The following is a 19,391-nucleotide window of genomic DNA, read 5'->3' as shown; positions in this document are numbered from 1 at the left end:
AAGTATGCTGCAGCTTTCCAAATAGCATTAGGTGATAACGTAATAGTATACCAGCCCCAAGCCTAGTCCAACAGACCCAACAAGAAACTACTCTTCACTGTATTTCTAGCTAAGGGGTTGTCCTCCATCCACCAAGCCAGAGCTCCAAACCAATCATATAGCACAGATACCAGATTTCTGACTATCTATCTGTTTAAGGATTGGACAGTTCTGACATTTAAATCTCATGGTAGGAATCTCCTTATGTTATGATTTCTTTTGTTGACCTCATTAGTTCGGGTTTAGTTTGTTGGAGCAGTTTGGGGGTTCTTAACTTTGCTGGTGATAACCTTTTTAGATTAAAAACATCAAGATCTTCATTACAGCCCCTTATGTTTGAAACTTGCTTAGTGTAATCTGGGATCGTGTGCATATTTGGGAAATGTTTGTAACTTATTTAGTATAATTTGGGATTGTGTATAGGATATGTGCTGAAATGTGTGCATATATGGGAAATTGATGTTATTGATTTTTTTATATATGTTTTATTATATGGAGTTCATCATATTTATTATAACGACTTATACCCACAACATTTTTGGTTCAGCTAATTTTTTCATTCTGGGGGCTTTTTAAAATTTGGATTTGGTTCATTTAATGTTTTTATTGGTTTGGTTTGTTTGCCAAACCAATAAAAAAAAACATTAAACTAGGAAAAAATCACCCAAAACAAAAATAAAAAACTGAACCGCTAAAAAAAAACAAACCCTTGGCTGGGACATCTTGGGCCAAAAAATGGCCCAAGCCCAGCTCCAAGGCTTGGACCCAGCCCTGAGACTTTGTCCCAATACTGAAGCCTACCCCCAGCACCTGCTCTCAGTAACAAGTTCTAGGCCTGATGCCAGAGCCAAGTCCTGAGGCCTGGTCTCGGCCCTGGGGCCTAGTGCTGCCGCCAAGGCCTGGCCCTGGAGGCTGGTCCCAGATCCAAGGCCTAGACGCAGCCCTGATGCCTGGTCCCAGTGATGAGGCTTATCCAGTACTATGGCCAAGTCCTGAGGCCAGGACCCAGTTCAGAGGCCTGGCTCTGAGGCCTGGTTGTGGTGCTGAGGCCTAGACCCGGCACCAGGGCCCAAGCCTGAGGCCTTGTCTCATTACTGAGGCCTTAGCCCAGGCTTCCAGGCATCTTCTCCATATCCCAGTACTTTAAAAATGATACCATCTGCCTGGAGGATGGGACCAGAGTGACATCACTTCAGCAACTTCCAGCAGTGCAGCCAGTGCCATTTAGATGTACAGCCACACATTTCTTCAGTGGTACATCACAATGGTGCCATTGGCTCTGGAGGAAAGTACCAAAGTGACGTCACTCTAGCGCCATCCTCCAGATAGGTTTAATCATTTTCTGAGCACGGGAACATGAAGAAGATGACTGGAGGACCGGGCCTAGGTCTCAGCACTGGAACCAACTTAGCCCAGATCTTCATGCTGAGAATAGGTTTCACAGCCAGGTCCCAACACTGGATCTAGGCCTTGGTGATGGCTCCTTGTCTCAGGGCTGGGCATTGACACTGAGCCTTGGCCTTAGTACTAGACCTGAGCTAGGCCTAGGCCTTGACTCTTAGACCAGGATTCAGGACTGGGCTCCAGTGCTGGGCATAGGCCTTGGTGCTGACACCAGGCCTCAGGGCTGGACCAGGCCTCAGCACCAGGCTCTGGCACCCTGCCTAGGATTTGGCAATGAAAAGTCCTAGATCTCGTTGCTGGTACCAGGTCTCAAGGGCAGCATAGGTTTTGGTGTAGGCTTTGGTGTTGGGACTAGGCCTTAGGCTGGATCCTTGCTTCTGACCCAGCCCAGGCCCTAGGTGTCAGCGTTGGAAGCAGGCCTCAGGGTTAGGTCTCATCACCTTGGCACCAAGACCAGGTCTCACTGCCAGACTATGATACTGGGACCAGGTCTCAAGGCTGGGCCCTGATTTTGGGCCTAGGCACCAGGCCCAGCCTGAGCCTAGACCTAGGCCCTTTGGAGGTCCAATGTTTTGTTTTGGTTAATGAATGAATACAAAAATACTGCACCCACAATAAAAGCCTGTTTCTGTCTCTTGTCTATAATGATGAAAGGCAATTTAAACCAGCAGTAAAGAAGCCACATGGATAGGATGACAGGTTGCACACGTTATGATTTTAGCCTCTGTGCAAGCATGGCCATGGATGTCTGTATATCCCTTGATATCCCTCAAGTCCATTTCGTTTTAACTGCTCACATTGTTCTTTTTCCTAGTTATGTTTTTTCAAGTTGTTCACTTCCCTGTTCATTGTAAGACATATTATTGTCATTATTTATTACTTGTTGGAATGTAAACCGGAGTGATAAGTAACTCTGTTACTTGAACCTCGGTATAAAAAAGTTATAAATAAATAAATAAAAGTATTTGGGTATTTTCATAGGAGGCAATTTCTGGTTTGTTCAGATGGCCTAATCCATTGCATTTTTTGCCTTCATTAATAATACATGCACATCTCTACTGTATTATGTTTGATTGTACTTCATGTTGAGTGAATTTTTAACCTTGGAAAATAAGATAATTCTCAAATTAAATATGTGATTCATTGCAGGCTCATAAAAACTTTGCTGGTAGAAACCCAGAAGCTCGACGGGTTTTTTTGGACACTGTTGGTTGTTTTTTTTGGACACTGATTTTTGTTGGACACTGTTTTAATAGATGAGATTTTGCACCAACAAATCTCAGCATCCAGATTGTTCAATGAAAGCTGGAACACACATGACCCGAATGGTCTCTTTGACGTGAGCTTACATCTTGGTGGGTTGGCAATATCTTCATAAAGCAGGAGCCGAGGGCCAGCCATAATTCTTTTATATTCTCAAAGTATTGCTGAGTCCCATCTCAACATGGAGGGAGAGATATTTGATAATACTGGGAATGCAGTCATTCTGCAGATCATCTCTACCCAATCAGATATGAATAATGACTTACGACAAGACTCATGACAAGGTATTAGACATTGTGGTCAAACCAAGGGAACAGCCCGAAGCTGTTTTAATGAGTTAAAGTAACATCTTTTTAAATACATTGCTCTTTATAACTAGCTTAAACTGAACACACTACAGGATGATGAGCCATCTGATGCAAGATTTATTCTCATTTGTAACTAGTGAGGGAAGGTTTGCATTACATACTCATAGCTTTATAACTCAAGAATTATAGAAATTAAGATCAACAAGAATAAAACTTTTAGTAGGTAATTTATGGATTTTATTTTTCTTGCTCTATCTTTCTCTGTTGTCGGTATATCAAATCATGTTTTTAAGTGAAGTATATTTTAAAAACCAATAGTGTGGGAGGGAAGGCAAATGAAGTGGCATAGGTGGTGGCCATAATAACAAAGTCATTAACTAATACCAATCTACAAGTGTCTCCATCATTGTGTCTGCTGGGTCCTTTCAACCCTCTATCAGTCAAACCTGGAGGCTTTATTATAATGATGTAAAAGCTAAAAAATTGCTTTACTTGAATATCTAGCCGATATTGGCTAGGACTGAAATATCTTTCTTGTGTTGGCATCGACAAAAAAAGTTCTTTGCCATACCTCTGCCCCATTCTGCTCAGCTTTAATATGTTTCCACAAAGTCCTGTTTACAGTCCGCAGACTGCCACTCAGCCAGGCCCCTACGGAATTTGCACACCCTCTGGCATCCAGTAGCACAGCCTCATTCTCCTGAGCCCAGCACAGGGTGAAATAATCTGCTGCAGTCCAGAGCAGAAGTTGCTGCCGAGCGCCTCCACTCCCTTCTGTGCCATGGAGCGACATTTCCCATGCTTTGTTACACTGGCATACACATGTGCATGGAAAAGCAGCTAATTCCTGCTTCCGTGGTTTTCTGTTTCTTAGGATTCGGCGCTGGAATGTCTTGCTTGTACCCAGAGCTGAGTGGCGCTGATGATCATGGAATTCTGTGAGTACCAGTGGATTCGTCCTGGCTCCGTGTCGCCGGCACAGGACTGTTACCGTAACACAGTAAGTAAGCACTCGGAATCTCTGCTACGCATCTCTGCGGTCTAACTCAAAGTAAATACACAAAATCATAACATTGGCATTGATACAGACACACTTATATTTTGGTTCTTTCAAAGGAAACGTGGGTGCTGGAACAACTTGCAAAGTATAAAGTTTCCAGTGGCTTCTGACTGGGTTTTGTAAAACTATCCTTTATATAATCTCGGTTTATTTCCTCAGATATTACTTTTTTTTTTTTTTTGCAATGGGGTTGGGGGAAGGGATGGAAGGCGAGATTATCGATATGCAATTTGGCGACTCATGCAAAAACTGCCTGGAAGCTTGTACACCCAAAAAGGCCTGTAGAAACAGACTGGCCTGCCTGTGGTTTCTTCACAGATTAACAGCCGGCTTTAAGGAGCTCAGCACATCGGCTTTTATATCAGGCAGGTTATTTGCATAGCACGCAACTGGGTGTTGATTGCAAAAGTGCTCTTGCAGTTGCAAAGTTTGCTGGGTCTGTTGATTTCCTTAAGACATACTGCTGACATCACGCCTCTCGGATTCCCTTCCATGCCTCTCCTCTCATTCAGGTGATTGCAACCCAGACTTGAACCAACTTGTCTTAGAGTGACTTTACAAAGAGAAGCCTCTCTGTAGGGACCAGGAAAGGGGGCAGGAATCCTTCTTGGAACAAGTCTGGGACTTTCACAAAAGGCTGCTTTCTTTCCTCTCCCCTGTCATGCCTTGACGAATACTATTGACTGCTCGCACTGACCTTTTGCAGGTAAGAGGCATGGCGTGTGTCAAAGCTGTACAGCTTCTTAAAAGCCATTTCACCCTTCGGCTTCTCAAAGGAGCTACTGTGGTTGTTGGCTCCCTGTAACACATTGTTTACATTCAAGGTTTGATTTGGGGGTTTGTTTTTTTTTGCTTTAAAAAGTGATTTGAAAGATAAAATAGCTTTGTGGGTTTTAGAGTGAGTGTGTAAAACGAGAGATGTGCATTGGGCTAGCTAAACATGGCATACATCATACTTATCGTCTGGAAAGGCAGAATTAAAATATGTTATATTTCTTATAAATATGAATATCTGGAGTCACAGATCTGCTGCATTTTCTTCCCTTTTGTGCTGTTTTCTATTCCAGTGATGTTCTATCACTTTTTTCATTGCTTTGTAAGTCGACTTCTGCACTTATGGCAAGGTGGTTGAAAAATGGAATAAATAATAATAATCCTAATGTTAGGCTGCTTAACTTGGAGACCTATTTATGATGAGCTGTGGCGACAGAGTCACCCGGCTGATTTCAGATAATAGAATTATCTTGTTCACTGGAGAGAACAATTTTGATTACCTCTGGAATCCTTAAGCAACCAATTACCTGTCTGAGACTTGGTTGAGTTATGCTATGGAGAAGGGGGTATGCAAACAAGAAACTGTTATATTCCTGAGAGAAGAGGTTGCATTTTCTCCTCTCACCCTCAGACAGGGTCTTGGACTTCCTAGTTTTTCACTTTACAGTTAGAGGTTGAGGAAAGAAATATTTCCACTTGTGCAAGCTTTCCTGTTTAGACATTTTCTTTTGCAGCTGTGTTTGATCTGCTTTGGTGTTTTCCGTAAATCATCCCTATGTTTATCCTTTTGAATCACTTCAGCTGTTTTTCTGTGACTTGGAGCGGAAAGCACCCCAGCCGCAGCAGTGTTCAGGGGTCACTCCTGTCCTGTGCTTTGCCCAGCCACTTTGTAAAGGAAGAACAGGAGAGGTTGGGAGTGGGGACCAGAGAGGGAGCAAGCCTATTACTCAGGAAATTACTTAAAAGGGGGACATAACAGGATATTTAAAAACAGAACTGGCCATATTTATATATATAATCACTTTGCAAAATAGAGTCGTCTGCATATGGAAGCTCTGTGGCTTCCAGCTCAGATTTTCTGATCTGCTAGGTTAAATATATTACTTTGCTTTAAAAATGAACTCCTGCAGAATGCATGTGAAGCACAAAGTGCAGGCTGTGTTCTTCACTGATCTGATTTCATCAGAAAGTTAGCTGCCACCACCAGACAGTGACTGTCTTAGGACCCGATTTACTAAGGCTTTTCTCCCATTCTGGGAAACAAAATGCTTAGTAAAGGAGGCCCCGTCATGCCTTGCTAACATCAGTCTGAGAGAACGCATCCTATACTTTGTACAGGAGATTCAGTCTCCAGCAACTGAAGGGCGGTCATCAGGGGTCAGGTGCAAAAACATATCACCGTGCTGCACAACACAGGTAACCAAACAATCAGAACAACTCGTACACGCCTCTTTTAATCAAAGGGCTGATTTTTGTGGAGGACTGAGATCCAGCTTGGGAGGGGGTGGAAGGGTAGAGAAAGGATTGCATGCCCCAAATGAAGGAATTTTTGTCACATTCTTCCTGGTTTAGGGATTGTGATCCTCTGTTGGTAATTAATTATGCAATTTTTCAACCCAAAAATTCATCTGGGAAAATCAACCACATCCCCCCCTTTTCCCCACCAGTGGAATCAAAAGAACCTAACACAAGTAGCCACTGATGTTACTTGCCAGTTGAGATGCGTTGTGGCAGGAGGTTACTGCAATTAATAGCTGCATTCTTGCAGCACAAGGTACCATTATTGGATATCTATCATCTCACTTGGAGATGAAAGGATAGAACGAGCTGTTACGACTGTAATCAAATGGAATTTGAAAAAAGGTTGAATAACCTATCTTAATTTTGTTTTCTTAATCTTTTCTTACTTTCGTATCATTTTTATAGCACTGCTGGGAGCACTGGAACTGCAGCTTATAACCGGCTGATGTCAGCATTTTCTTTACTCCAGGCAGTTGTGCGCACAGCACAGTACCTCTTATGGTATAACAGGATTGCCTTGTGCAGGTTTAGACAGGTGGGCTCCTGGCCCCCACACTCAGGCTTGTCACCCAGACTTATACAGGCAGCACTCTTACCCCAGGAGATGTGCCTCACTAGACATATTGCCTGTATAGGGAAAAATGCAAGATTATGATAGGCAGTACTATGCATGGTCTCTCTGATGGCAATGATTTTAAATGCTCCTGTCAGAAGGTGACCTCTTTTCCAGCTTGCTGGGAATAAGATGCTTGATACAGAAACAAGGGAAAGCACCATCAACACCTGGAGGGGGTCATTTTAAAAGCCACTTACATGCAGGAACAGCTCGTTGTAAAATTTCCACGGGAGTTGTGTTCATAAAAGCGTATGCATTACCCGATTTTGAGCACACTTTTGATTGTCACAAGTTATGCCCAGCAAAGAGCAGCTGTAACTTTGTATGGGTGAGTTTGTGTGTTGGGGACTAATTTTCAAAGCAAACTTTATGCACATAAGTTTGCTTTGAAAACTGGAGTAACTTATGCCCGATGGCATCCTCGGGTTGCTATAAAATTACCCTATAAATCGTGATCTGATAGAGCGATCAGAATGTAAACTAATTGGACCAGTCTGTCATACATACGAAAGGTCCAGAGAGAAGATGCTTTTTTTTATTTATCTGAACTGATTTTATGATGAGCTGGATACTGGAAACCTGATATATCAGCATAACCCTTGCATCAGGGCTTCTCAGACCTATGTTGGGGAGCCCACAGTCAATTGGATTGTCAGGATATCCACAGTGAATGTATTTCGGGGGTATTTTTGGTGGATGGATATCCTGAAAACTCGACTGGCAGGGAGGGGGGGGGGGTAGGTTGCAGGTTCAGGAAGCCCTGGTTTAAGAGTTAAAGCACGGCTCCAGTAACTTCCAAGTGTCCATTATTCTACATAACCATCTTTCTTGTAACTAAGTATGTGTACTTGTAAAATGTATTACCCTTAGTGCTGCTTTGGATCCCTCTATGGCTTTACCTGCTGCTTGCCTGTTCATTTCTATGGGGGGATTACTACGACCCAGAATTAGAAAAGATGGAAAAAAAGGATTTATTCAATTAATTCTCTTACGGTTATGAATCACTTCTATTGAAGCGCCCAAAGCGATGTACACAACACAACCAAAAAACAAAAACAATATAAATAATTAAAGCCCCACAAAACTGCATACATATTATTAATATAACTCCCCACCCACCCTTTAAAACCTAAGGTAAAGCATCTTATCTCCTTCCCAACTATTCAGTTCAACACCTATCACTCCACCCGAAATGCAGCACAAAATAACCATGCTTTGATCACCTTTGTAAATTAAATATAATCCTTTTTTCAAGGAGAACATCTGTTTGCTGCCAATCACAGGGGCAATGACCAAAAAAACCCTTTCGCTGGACCTCTGAAGATGAGCTTCCTTCACCGAGGGGACACAGAATAAGCCCTCCTATGATGAATGTAACAGATTCAAAAAGACTCTTATTTATTTAATTTATTTATTTTATTTTATTTAAAAACTCTTCTATACCGTCGTTAAGTTAGATAACCATCACAACGGTTTACAGAAAGGCACGATAAAGAAAAAATATAAGTGGTATAGATTACAAATTAAGCATGTGCCATCATAGTACGGTAACATATTTTAATACAAACAACTCTGTGTTTAAGTTAAGTCTATCTGTTGGTAAGGAAATTGTTAAGCGGTTCAAATCTAATATTAATATGCATTTGAGGGTAAAAAATCTGTAAAGCAGATTGCATGATCCATTTGCATCGCTTCCATGCATACTGGCATAGCCTGTTCTCATACGTTACTTGAAAACCCAATGAAACAGATTGCTATCTGTTTGTGGGTTTTTTTAATACCGTTTTTCAAGCAAGGCTGAAAGTGTTCAATCCATCTCTCTGGGATCACAATAATCTCCATGACAATTCTTCAGCAATCAGGTCGAAACCTGGGAGGAAGATGAAACCTAGGTCTGCACCTGCCTCTTTTAAAAATGACCTTGATCCGATAAGGGCGAGTTCATTTTCAATAGCGTCAAAATTGAAAAACTCTAGGAAATCCCTGCGTGGTTTCAATTCCTTCCTTGTTTTATTATTATTATTATTATTATTATTATTATTGGCTTTTGGCTTGACAATATTATTCTCATCCTTTAAGCTTCCAGTTCAATCGGAACCAGACCCTACTGGGGCTACAGCATCATGAGCCCTCGCTCACAAGTACCCAGAAATTTCCTCATCTTTTTTATAACCTCCACCTCGCCCAGCCATTGCATTGATGACCATGGCTTCCTCAAGAAAGCAGTAGGCATGTGCACTAAGACTGGCCAGTAGGTGTCACCAGTGAACATTCCAATGGCTTAGCCTCCCTTCTCTACCCCTCTCCCTCATGTGGCCATGAACACTGCCTGCACAGCATCCTGACTAGCTACTTATTTCTCAGCCCTCTCTGTCTATCCTTATCCTATCTGTCTCCTACTATTGCTTTCTTTTCTATCTGTCTGAAGTACTGTAAATATATACAGTAGGGAACTCTGGTGCTCAGCTACCACCCAAACACAACAGTGCTTTATAAATGTTACGATTCCTACTCGCAGTGCTCACTCCGCGAGCAGGCCTCTCCATCTACCTTGTGCTGCGCTACCTTCCCGACGCGGTCTGGAGGCCACCAATGTTGGAGCTGTCCCGCTGCAGTCGGGCCCTCCCGCCAACCATCCAAGCGGCCAGGAGGCTCCGCTGCTGCCGCGCTCCTGCGGCTTGGACCGCCGCACTTCGACCTTCTGAGCGGCCAGGAGGCCACGCCTTGCTTCGCTGTCCCTCGCGGCAGGGAGCCGCAAGTCAGCTGTCTTCAGCGGCAGGGAGCTGCCATCGATAAGGCCCTGCTCTGCGGCCTAGTGCCACCCCTGCCTGTCCCTCGCGGCAGGAACGCCGCCATCAGCTGTCTCTGCTCTTCCTGCTTGCCTCTAGGCGCCGGCACGCATTTCTTCAACTTATTTAAAGGGCCCGCGGTTAGATATGCCCTGGGACCCATGTCATCACGTCATCCTGGGCGTCTTCTGGTTAGCCCTATAAAAGGGCTTTACCTTCAGTCTTGCCTTGCCTTGCCTTGCATCGGAGTTTTTCACTCCTGGAAGTCTTGTCTTCCAGTGCTCCATCAGGTCTTCGTGTCTTCATTGGAGCTCCATGTCCTGCTTTGATTCCTCCGGAGGAATCCTTTGATTCCTGAATCTTCGTAACTTGTCCTGATGTTCCTTGATCCTGCCCTGATGTCCATGATCCAGTCTTCATGTTCCTGGTGTTCCGTTATCCAGTCCTGATGTTCCGTGATGATCCTGTCTTAATGTCCTGAACCCCTGGTTCCTTCTCGTCAGTCGTCACCTTTCCTGGCGTGCCATGTCATGGCACAAGCCTGCCTCCTCATCCGCAGCACAAGCCTCCGGAGGTCATCCTTCCCTGTAGCCAAGTCCCATCTTGGTCCTGTTCCCTGAGGCTTGTCCGGCCCTCAAATTCCCTTGTGGCTGCTCCATCCATGCCTAAGACTCTGAACCTGCTCTGCTCCAGCATGGTCTGTGACCGGCCATGGGCGGCTGTGTAGGGCACGTCTCGGTGCAGGCTTCTTCTGAATCTTCACCATGTTCCAGCTTCAACTTCCATGAACTCGTCTGGAGTCTGCCTCGCATCAAGCATTGTCCGCAACCAGTCCCGTGGGTCTGCCCTGTGGTGGGCTGTGTAGGGCGCACTGCTTCACAGCCTCAACTTAGTCTTTGATCCTGAACCTTGATCCTGATCTTCCTTGTTCTAAGTCCTCGTCTGAGTCTTCCTAATGCTCAGAGTTCCAAGTTCCTCGTCTGAGTCTCAAAGTTCCAAGTTCCTTGTCTGAGTCTCCACATTCCTCGTTTGAGCCTTCCATGTTCCAAGGCCTTCGTCTGTCCATGGCCTCCGTCCTGCCTGCTGCTTCTTGCCGTTACCCAGCGGCAGGTCTGAAAGGGCTTGGAATGGTCAGAGGACTGTTCAAAGACCACCATTGCATTGTTGGTCTTCCTGACTCCGGTGCAGAGTTCGAACCATCAGTTTCCACCCTTGCTTGGACACGTCTCGCCTGCCTCAGAACCGCCTTGGAGTCTCTGGGGTCGTGCCATTGTCCAAGGACAAATGGGACCGCTCTCCTAGCGCTTCCTAACAATAAAGTTATAAAATAAATTCACCCAAAAAGATTAAATGGACCTCATAAGCTATGGTGTATAAACACCTTTCATATTTGGTGAGCATAATCTATGCTCCCACATTCACATTTTTCTTTTTTTAGAAAATTTTCATTGTGTGTATCTAAAAAAAATTGTGAACTAAAAACAGTATTCTGTGATCAAATAGAAAATTATTTCTTATCAGTGTCACACAAATGTAACAAGGGTCTAAGAATAAAATAGCCTCTATGGAATGAAAATACAAACCACCACTGTTTCACTCCTCCCGCGGCTGGAGCCACAGGAGGTGCTTACCTTCACGGCCCGGGCCACTGTGGCTCCCTCGCGGTCCGGAGGCCGCCCTGAAACTTTGCTCCTGCGGCGTGGAGGCCGCGCCGCCACTGCTCCTACCTCCGCGGCTGGGCCGCTGATGTCACCCTTTTCTTTGCGGCCAGGAAGCCACATCCCTGGTCTCCCCTTCGTGGCTGGAGCCGCCCTCCATCCTCCATGCGCAGCCCAGAGGTCACCCCTCACACTTCCTCCTGCTCCAGCTCAGCGTCAACAATAGCAGGGATGCCACTGTCCAGGGTCCTGGACTTCCTGTTCCTGCTCCTCCTAGGGGGCAGGCCCGCGGCTCTCATCCCTTCTTAAAGGGATAGCGCAGGTGGGGTCCTACTGGCCCATCTGCGGACTCCTCCCTGGGCGTAGTCCTTCCAGCCCTACAAAAGGGCCCTTCAGCCATTCAGCCCTTGCCTTGGCAAGGAGCTAGTCCTCCAGGAGTGAGTCCATCCTGGCTTTCTCATGGAACCAGTCCTCAAGGGAGCTTCTCCTCCTGGACTTCGCTGCATTCCATTCCTGCCTGGCTTCCGTCCTTGTCTTCCAGTCCTGTTGTCTCCATTGTTCCGATCCCGATGTCTCTGCTGTTCCAGTCCTGATGTCTTTGTCTCGTCCCAGGTCCTGAGTATCTGTGCCTCCGGAGGATCCTTGCTTTTACCTGATCCAAGATTTCGGTTCTAAGTTCCATGGTTTTAAGACTGTTTCCTGTTCCTGACTCTGGAAAATCCAAGGAGTAACTTGTCCTGACCTGTACCTTCATCCTGAGTTTGCCTGCTCCTCCCGTGGTCTGCGACCAGCTTCCTGGCTGGTAGGGCGCAGTAAGGACAGTGTGGTCCATGACCAGCCTACGGGCTGTGTAGGGCGCCTGAGGGAGCTTGCTTGCCCTGTCTCGTCCCCTATGTTCCAAGCTCTTCAGAGTTCCAAGCTTCACGTCTTGCCTCTGGACTTCCAAGCTCCAGTCCCAGACTAGGCTTAGTCCTACCGAAAGGGCACACTTCCCTCGCCCCGCGCTGGGGAGTGCCTCCTAGCGCTCACCACATCCGCAGTGCAACGATTCACCAATGCCTCCGAGCGTTCCATGTTCAAGATCGCCAGCAGCGCAACAACCACTAGAACAAATGGCATTAAAAACAAAGGATTAGAAGTTCAACAGGAACTAGACAGTTGTGGATCCAACAAGACTAGCATTTTGGATAAACAAAATCAGGTGAGACAAAAATATGTTTTATGTGTCTCAATTGGGCTATTAAAATAGTTTCAACAGTAATCTGAACTCTGGAGAGCTTAATATTGCTAGCAAAAATACTGGTTGCCTGTCATAAACCAATCCCATTTTCAGTAGGACTCAAAGAAATGTAGGATGGTTAAAGTTCTGTAACATCGTACCAGAATAAAGTTCCAATGTGGCAGGCCACAAGCCGTGGCCAATCAAAATGTTCAGAAACAATAGCCTTTTCCACACACTCCACCTTGTCATAGAGCAGTTCACAAAAGCACAGCATCTATAAAAGGCATCTTCATCATAAAGGGATATTCCATACTGGCGAGGTTATTCATAGCTATCTGTAACGGACTTCCCCACTTATTCCACCCTAATTTTTAAAATAGGGCAATTCAAAACCAAAGACAGCCATGATTGTTTAAAACTACCAAACAGCCAAAAATGAACATTTGCATCATGGAGACATTCCATACTGATTGGAAAAGATCATGATACCTCAAAGTTTATCCAGATTGATGCCAAATGAAGGGATATATGCAAAATACTAGTAAGCCCAAAAATGATCGAGATTTCATATAAAGGGATGTCAGCAAGCCAGGAAGATTTGAAGTCTGACTCTTGAGGTAATGTTTGAACTAGAGTAGACAACTGGATCTTCTCAATCATTCCTCTCAGAGAAGAAAGTGCTATCATAGAAACATTTTTTTAGGGTTTTTTTAATTTTTAATTTATGCATTATCAAATTACAATTCAAGAATCTTCTTGATTTGCAAACTATGAGACATATAGAAATAATAAGTATACAGAAATAATAAAAAAAATACAAATAAGAAAAAAGAATAAGGTCTCAAAACTCCAAGTCCACAATATCAGAGACCCAAGAGCACAACTTCAGGGAAAAAATTATTGAGCATGAAGGAAATGACTAGCATACAAAAAGGAGAGCCATTAATTAATGAACAGACACATTTCTGGAAATCTTTCGTTCTTCTTTCGGCTAATGGAGAAGAACATGAAGGAAAAGAAAACGTATTACTCAAAAAAAAAAAAAAAAAAAGGAAAGTTGTGATGGTTGGAAAAAAATATGAGGCATTTTGATACTTAATAATACATTTACAAGGAAACTTCAGTAAGAAGAAAGCACCCAGTTCCAAAACATTGGGCCTCAAAAGTAAAAACTACCCCCTCCTGGTCTGCGTTTGTCTGGGAAGGTCAGGATAAGCAGAAACTTTTAAACCCAAAAAGGGATCCAAATGATGACGAAAAAACATTGTCAGGATCCAGTCTCTGTCGTATTCCAGTAAAAAAGGCACAATTAAATTAGCCGGGGTACCCAAATCTTTCTCCGAGGTTTCAAGTAGTGTAGTGACATCCAACTCGGCTGATTCAATAGGGAAAAGAACCTGCGGAGCCCTTTGATCAGAGGGCCCTTTCTTAAATGATGGTATATAATAAACCCATCAGACAAGCGGTAAGGCTTGCTCAAGAATTTTAAGAACGTCGATCAAATACTTTTTCCATATATCTTTAGGTGTAGTTAATGGGTCTTTTGGAAAATTAATAAAATGCAGGTTTTTTTTCCCACAAATCTAATTTTCCATTTGCTCCAGTCTATTTGAAGTCAACTGATTATCTTTAATCATAGTTTGTTGAAGAGCTTTAGTTTCTGCAATATCAGTTTTAAAGGATTCACATAACTTCTTATTAACTTGGATTTCAGTCTTCACAAACTTTAAACGAGAGTCCATAACATTTATATATTCAACTACGGGTGTAAACTGGTCAGAAATATTATTATTTAAAGTTTGTATCGCTTCCCAAATTACTTCTAAGGTAATTGTAGCTGGCCTTACCCTGTCAAACAGAGTAATTTGTGGCAATTCAATCTGTTCTCCTTCCATTTGCCGTGCAGCAGCGCCGCCAGAAATGTCTCCCGCACTACCGGGACTCAGTCAGGTCAGAGGCAATTCCTGCATGTCTCGCGATCTCAAGGCCAAGTCCGGTGTTGTCCTCTGCTGCAAGCAGCGCCGTTCTTCCAGGCAAGTTGAACAACCTCTGCTCTGCCGGGTTTGCGGGGACAGAGATGTCAATAGCTCAAGGAGGGAGGCCAGGAAAGCTTCCTCTCAGCTGTCCTCCAAGGATCAAACTCTCGGCTCCCCAGGACTCGTCAGGGGAACTGCCCCGATCTCCAGTTCTTTGGCCTGCCGTTTCTGAGCAGAATGAGGCATTTCCAGGTAATTATAAGAAGCGAAGAGGAGTCAAGCTCATGCAAGACTTGCTAGTTCCACCATCTTGGCCCCTCATTTTTTTAGTTTTTTAAATGCACTTAAAACACTAAGCACATGAAGATAGTATATGAAAAGCCCCTGACGTCAGCTGATGTTTCGGTACACTCCTGCATCATTTAGTATTACTCACAATTTTCCTCGGTCCTTCTTGATCTCACTCACTTTCACAGATTCCAAGTTGGGAAGGGCTCCTTGAACACGCAGCTTCCGATGATCCTTATCAGGATAGGAAGAAGGGGCAGCAAAACTCTCCCTCCCAGATCTTCTAACAAAATGTCTCTTAGACCCAAAAAACAGATATTAACACCGGAGTTGCTCCTTGCAGCAGGTCACCACCACCACTTCAGGGGCAAGTCTTCCCTATCCCTGGGCATCTCAAACACAGGGTTCCTCAGTCCCTGAATCCAAGAAGGCCCAGATGTCTCAAGGCTCCTAGCATGAAAATTGCAAAAACTCAAAAACAACCCAGAGGGAAAATCCCAACTAACCAGTGAGTGGACTGGAAGAAGAAATCCCTCCCAACCCTGGTCAGAACCTCCAAGCTTGCCTGGATCCTCTGACTGGGCCTGAAAAAATAACTTAGGAAAAGACTCCTACTTCCTCCTAACTTCAACTCAACTCTGCACTGCCCTCATAGCTCACTCGTACAAGCTGCTTTTGTTAATTCTCAGGAAGCAGACCATCCCACACCTTCAGTGGGAGGGGCTGCATTTGAATGAAGCCTCCCCTTACACTAGACTGCTTCCTGAATATAGGAATACCCAGGGCTTACTAATGTCGCGACCGAAGGGTCCGTCACGTCTTCATTTTTGATTGAATATTATAACTGCGATAGTAGTGGTTTTATTGGTATTAGTTTGAAAACAAGGGAAACCAGGGTCTGAATCCCACTTCTCCTACTGATGCTCCTTATGACCTTGGGCAAGCCAGTTCACCCTTCTTGGTCTCAGATCCAGCTCAGATTTGTAAGCCCTTTGAGCAGGGAAATAACTACACTTTGCCTTTAGCTTGGACTTGGAAAAGACAAATAATTAAATCTAAAATCCATAGCCAAACTCAACAATGAAAAAACACCTCACAAACGTCATAGATCACATCCCTAATTTTACTTGTCACTAATAACTAAAGACAAAACTCCCTTTCTCAATGGGGTAAAGAGAAGCTCATGTTCATTGATTGTCTGGTGGAGCCTTAAGGGCACATCTAATTGTAACAGAAAAAAAATCCATTGTTGTTCTCTCTTGGCAAGCAGTCTATTTTGATCACCCCCTCTACTATCACAGGAGAAACTATCAATAACAGAACACTGTAGCTCATCAAGGACTTTGTCATCGCGAAGACAATGATCCATGAGGGGGGAATCTAACCATTTTTTTCTTGAGTCAAATCCTATGTTGAGTCAAACATGTCTGTAGGGTTCTCATGGTCTCTTACTCATGCAAATAAAAAAAGCCCAAGGTCAGTGCACCACATACACAACAAAGACTCACACATTGTACAGTACTGTAACGTATACAGCTTGTAAAAACTGGATTGGTAATTTTGTCTTAGGCTGTGCTGTAACCGCACATGTGGAGCAGTGCAGAAGAACCTGGCCCTTTCAGAAGCAATCTGTAAGCGCCGCATTGTCCTCGTGCTTTGATTTACGGAGGCAAGAACTATCCCTATGGACACAGTTGATGAATACAGAGGCTTCTCATGAATAAATGCTTAGATGCCCCTCTCACGGGTCACTGCCTTCACAATGACCGTGCCTTTAATGAGTGACAGTCCTCTGCCATCAATAACATCTCCTGAGATAGTAGGGGAGGGTATGATGGATATTTCTGTCACACTCAGATGCACCCTTAGGACTCAGTCAGACAGTGAATCGACACACATGTTTCTTTAAACCCCACTGAGTATGGGAGCTCTGTCTTTCATTTATGTATTTATTGGATTTATTACCTGCTTTTTTGCATAAGAAATTCACCCAAGACAGGAGCATACATGTTAGAGTCATCTACATGTCATCTAAGACATGTAGATGTAACACCTTAACAATTGTAATCTAAAGGAGTTGGTGAACAGTAGGACTATACTTGAAATAAATTGATTCTAATTACACATAGATGACTGACACATGAAACCTAAAGTCAAGGCTAGGACTGTGATCTGTGATCTGTTAAGTTTGTTAGCCTGGATACATATGCATGGAACTTGCATCTGTCCTCAATATGAATAAATTATGATGTACCATTACCTTTAAAATCATAAGAACATAAGACTTGCCATACTGGGTCAGACCAAAGGTCCAACAAGCCCAGTATCCTGTTTCCAACAGAAGCCAAGCCAGGTCACAAGTACCTGGCAAGATTCCAAGAGGTAGATGGATTCCAAGCTACTTATCCCAAGAATAAGCAGTGGATTTCTGCAACACTACCTTAATAATGGTTAATAGACTTTTCCTCCAGGAACTTGTCCAAACCTTTCTTAAACACAGATACACTACTAGCTTTCACTACATTCTCTGGCAATGAATTCCAGAGCTTAATTATGCATTGAGTAAAAAAATATTTTTTCTTATTAGATTTAAATGTATCACCTAATAACTTCATGGTGTGTCCCCTTGTCTTTGTACTTTTCGAAAGAGTAAACAACTGATTAACGTTTACTTGTTCCATTCCACTCATTATTTTATAAACCTCTATCATATCTCCCCTCAGCTGCCTCTTCTCCATGCTGAAGCCTTTCTTTAGCCTTTCTTCAGTGTTCATTTTTAGTTTGGATTCCTTTAGGCAATTGTGGATGGCTTTTCCAATCTGTATGGAATACCCTCATAATGTAGGTATTCATTTTTGGTTGTTGGAATTCTTAACAACCATTGGCTATGTTTTCCAAGTTCAGATCAACAACACATTATCAGAAAAAATTAATCTCAAAACAGGAGTTCCACTGGGATCAGCCCTATCTGCGACCCTTTTTAACATTTACATGCTGCCATTATGCCACTTACTTGCAGGGCTAGGAATTATCCACTACATTTATGCCGACGACATTCAACTAATTCTACCCATAGAGGACACTCTAGAGAAAACATTAAACCTAGCCAACATGTACCTAAGCATTATAAAACAACTACTGACACAAATGGAACTTGTAATTAATATTGATAAAACATAATTTCTTCACTTAGAACGAAAAAATTCTGAAATCAGTCAAACATCAATAATACTCAAAGACAACCAGAAAATTGAACTAGCAGAAAAAGTACGTAACCTGGGAATAATAATAGACCCTGAAATCAATCTGAAACAACACATATCACTAAAAGTAAGGGAAGGTTATGCAAAACTCATAGTACTCAGAAAACTTAAACCACTGCTAACTCAAAATGACTTCCGAACAATACTGCAGGCACTAATCTTCTCCAGCACAGATTACTGCAATGCCCTTATGCTAGGACTACCTAATACAACATAAAGACCACTGCAAATACTACAGAACACAGCAGCCAGAATACTAACCGGAAAAAGAAAGAGGGACCATATAACTGAAACCCTAGCAGAGTTACATTGGCTACCAATTGAACACAGAATTAAATACAAAACCCTATGTATCATTCACAAACTAATTTATGATGAGAAATCGGATTGGCTAAACACAGCATTACGGGTACACACTCCACACAGGAACCTCCGATCAGCAAATAAAGCACTCCTAACCATCCCTTCAGTTAAAACAGCAAGACTGACCCAAGTGAGGGAGAGAGCCCTATCACTAGCAGGACCCATAATCTGGAACACAATGCCTCCAGAGATCAGGCTACAAAGTGATCTAAAGACATTCAAGAAAAGTTTAAAAACATGGCTTTTTAAACAAGCATTTTACAAAGAGACGAAAGAATAGAGAGAAATTATTCAGGAAAAGACAGAAAGGCACAGACACACAGTACGTAGAACTTTACAATAGATTAGTCTATGAACTCTATCCCACAACAAACATAACTATAATACTATGTGTGATAAAACTACCCGGTACAGCTGGTCATGAACTACTTCGCTAAATGACTATGTCTAATGATATATTGTAACCGAACCTTTAACGGCACCTGTTAGAATGTACTATTGTACGCTTTTACCCTCATTAAATATGTGCCTACATGTAAACCGTTGCAATGGTATTTAACTTAGCAACGGTATAGAAAAGTTTTTAAATAAATGAATTTGCCTGTTTAAAAAAGTGGGCGAGATAAGTGGGGAGGACCAATGCAGACAGCAATGAATGGCCTCTTCAGTCAGTACAGAGTATCCCGCATGATGGAGATGTTGTCAATCATAGGTACCAGCTCTGTGGGTGCAGTGGGTGCTTGAGCACCTACAATATTGAGCAAATTCCTTTACTTTGTTCAGGGAGAAACCCTGGTGCTGGGCCTGGTCCTAGGCCTAGGCCAAGTCCCCAGCATCAGACCTCAGC

The 19,391-nt window shown here is 43.3% G+C and overlaps 1 protein-coding gene across 4 annotated transcripts in view; it reads left to right on the top strand.

Annotated features, from left to right (window-relative positions):
- Positions 1 to 3,709: 3,709 nt before the first annotated feature.
- KCNJ15 (potassium voltage-gated channel subfamily J member 15) overlaps positions 3,710 to 19,391 on the top strand; it is a 109,320-nt gene continuing 93,638 nt past the window's right edge. For 2 of the 4 annotated variants that reach the window (XM_029603447.1, XM_029603449.1), the window contains exon 1: positions 3,710 to 4,014. The gene's annotated coding sequence lies outside the window, so the exon portion shown is untranslated. Of the gene's footprint in view, positions 4,015 to 4,521; positions 4,781 to 19,391 lie in introns of those variants that run through there. The other 2 variants (XM_029603446.1, XM_029603448.1) reach the window with 1 other exon arrangement.

Source organism: Rhinatrema bivittatum, chromosome 5, assembly GCF_901001135.1.
Source record: "Rhinatrema bivittatum chromosome 5, aRhiBiv1.1, whole genome shotgun sequence".
Taxonomy (NCBI): Eukaryota; Metazoa; Chordata; class Amphibia; order Gymnophiona; family Rhinatrematidae; genus Rhinatrema; species Rhinatrema bivittatum.
Note: the sequence above shows the minus strand (reverse complement) of the source record. Positions and strands in the feature narration are given on the sequence as shown.